The sequence below is a fragment of the Schistocerca nitens genome, chromosome 8, assembly GCF_023898315.1.
Source record: "Schistocerca nitens isolate TAMUIC-IGC-003100 chromosome 8, iqSchNite1.1, whole genome shotgun sequence".
Lineage (NCBI taxonomy): Eukaryota > Metazoa > Arthropoda > Insecta > Orthoptera > Acrididae > Schistocerca > Schistocerca nitens.
In genome coordinates this window covers 225,505,563-225,508,695 of record NC_064621.1, presented here as the reverse complement: position 1 = coordinate 225,508,695, position 3,133 = coordinate 225,505,563, and the positions used below count along the sequence as shown (strand labels likewise).

General features: G+C 39.1%; 1 non-coding gene across 1 annotated transcript; it reads right to left on the bottom strand.

The window, feature by feature from the left end:
* Window positions 1–917: 917 nt before the first annotated feature.
* On the bottom strand, window positions 918–989 carry Trnap-ugg (transfer RNA proline (anticodon UGG)). The gene has a single exon. It is a non-coding gene; the product is annotated as a tRNA-Pro (tRNA).
* Between the last annotated feature and the right edge of the window lie 2,144 nt (window positions 990–3,133).

Below are 3,133 nucleotides of genomic sequence, written 5' to 3'. Positions count from 1 at the left end.
TTTGCCTGACGTCACCGTATTTAGATAATGCGTCTTTTAAGTAGCAGTTTTCTACCTCAGGGGGCAAATTAAATACTCTGACTTGTTTATAATCAACATCAGCATTTGAAATAGTAACTGTACTCACCGAATTATCGCGATGGCGGAATTCAGCTTTTCCTTCAAATTTCTGCAAAATCCGTTCCAACACCAACGGGGAAAGCAGCTTCACAAAAAATCAGTATTGCTCCAAGTCATAATAAGCAGTGTGCGTCTGATCCGACGTAATGCCAATAACGTCAACGATCCAGTCATGAATTTCTAGTGAACTTGGCTGAACATTACGGGTTGCTTTGTCAAATCCAAATCATAGGGTAAGCTTTCTGGGAAACATTGTTGCCATGTCAGCAGTTAACAGCTCGCGAATACAAGGAAACTAAAATGCTGCATCACCACAATCACAATTTTACACAACACTGTTACGCAATCATGAAATCCAAACAGAAGCGCCACAGCGCGTCCGTTCAGGACGGCCGGAAAAGCCGATATTCTGGTTCCAGATAAACGAAACTTCTGTGTAATTCCTTGTCAGAAGGCTATGAACGATAATGGACACCGCTCGAAGTGTAACTGTCTGTAATACAACTATATTTTTAAATTATTTCACAATGCGAACCAAACTGCGATCTCTGTTTACGTTGCTAAGCAGAGATAATACCGACATACATAGCAGGATTTAGAACCAATGTGCATTGCAATAAGATAGCGTGATGCCTCTTGAAAAACTATTTACTTGTATCGGACTGCTGACGATGAAAATCACTGTTCGTTTTGCCAGTACGTGTTACAGAGCAAATGCGACGTGTATTTCGTATAAATTCTATGCTGTTACAAAATTTCAGAGCAGATTTTGTTGTTTACTAGCAATAAAAATGTACGGGCTCAGCCGGGATTTGAACCCGGGACCTCCTGCACCCAAAGCAGGAATCATACCCCTAGACCACTGAGCCGCTTGTATTAATGTTAAAATGGGTATGATATAGATCATCTTATGCGTTATATGTAAAACTCACTTGTAATTTATAATGTAAATAATAATTTGTGTATTGTGTGTATAAATTCCAAACAAGACATTTTGAGAAATACGTCTGTCGCTCGTTCGAGTACGTTGCCTTCGTTAACGCGCAGCAGAGTTGGAATCCTCAGTTTTCGTTTCGCGTCATCGCTGACGTTATTTATTAGTTTATTGCATAAACAGCCGATAAACTCCAAAGTTCCAACACGTTTTTCAAATGTTGCTATCACTCTCCACAGTAGAAGCTTTCAATTACCATGTAGAGAATGAGTAAATGTTCATCAAACCAATGTTTCATTCCCCCATTAGTTCTTACGGTATTCTCTTTCAAGTAATTATTACATAAACATGGATACAATGTTTCGCTGTTGTCATCATTAGAGGCTACCAATAATAAGATAGACAAAATCGCGAGCTTTTCTGTAAGATATCGCGGAAGGGAGTTAACTCCACATGAAATGCACTTCAGATCAGAATCATTACGCTGCATGTTTGTTCTTAAATCCTCAGCGTCTACTACATAATTCCGAAGTCACGAAATACTTCGTTTCCAAAGACTGTAGCTTTCTAAAACATTTTGTTTGGCTGTATCAACAGCAACGCGGAACGCCGAATAAAAATATTGGCTGTATCAACAGCAACGCGGAACGCCGAATAAAAATATTTTGTCTTCGAAAAGTTTTGAGAATAGTTTTCAAGTTCACTTCTGTTCTCTCTCAGTCCGACAGTATAACAATTGTTTAAGTTAGACGCCTTAAAAATACACTGATTCAAAGGACCGAGATAAACGCCAGTTCTTTCAATAAACTACTCAAATACAGGTATGTCTTGGATAATTTTTTTAAGGATATGTTATGTTGTTAATTGATACTTGCATACTTAAGGGTTAATTGCATGCAAATTGAGTTTTGTTCAACCAATATTTGACACGCGGGATCGGAAACTTTGATTTAAAAGTCAGTGCGAAAAAATGTTCGTCAGTTCTCATAATATGCAGTGCTGCATTCTTAACAGAAATAGTGGGTGGATTCACCTAAGGAAGAACCCATATTTTGGAGTACTGGTCAGACTGCTGCACGTGTAGATTAGCCCTCTTGCATGTTTGTTCTCGACAGGCCTGTGAGTTTCGATCCATACTTTGGTGTAATCCTCCGGGTTCCAGAGATGTAGCGGAAGCCCCACAATTGAAATAAACGTTAAGGATGAGATATGGCACACAGAAAGCAAATTCCACAGTGTTGTCGTAACTAAATTCATTGTGCTGAAGCCTCACTCACATCGTATGTGTTCACAGGGAATGTGTCAACACAAACAAAGTGTTTTCAGATTTTCAGGAATGTTTTCTGCACTTGCCTCTATGATCTCTGAAACCTTCTCCTACATTTTGATAACAAAAAACAAAAGTCACACATTTTTCTTAAATTTTCTTCCACGTCTAGCCATGGTCTCACAATGTCATTGGGCCATATTTTACTGTCCAAAAAATCGACATTTTTCACGAAGGCTTTTAATTCGTCACTGTAATTCGAAATTAGCCTTTGCCTCAAATTGTCGCTAAAGCTCTGAAAGAACTGTTTCCTATTAATTTGCATAGTTATTCTGCTTCGTCCTCTTCTGGAAACCAGTGAAATGTCTGTAAGCATCCTTCAGAAATAGCTGTCTCTGCATCCGTCATGCAAGCACCTGGCATTTCCTTCAGTTGATCAATGTGTCTTGTTGACCTCGTAATTGCTCTATATGATGAGAGAATATTAATACTGTCCTTTTGGAGACAATGTGAGAGGATACTAATCTCTTCAAGCAAATCAGAAAACAGTACAATGTTGCTCGCAAACTAAGGGCTCGATATTGTTTTCTGTAATCCCTTGAAATCTTCCCTTACAACTGATTGGCTAGTCCTGTCATTCGAACGTCCATTGAAATGAACATTCAGAGCCTGGTATGACTTCCATAGTGCTTGCACTGCTCTAAGGCTTGAGGCCACCCAACGCACTGAGAATACTTTTTTCTTGTTAAGTCCTACACCTAACTCTTAATCGACAGCTGACAGTTCATGCAGATTCCTTGGAGACTGACAAC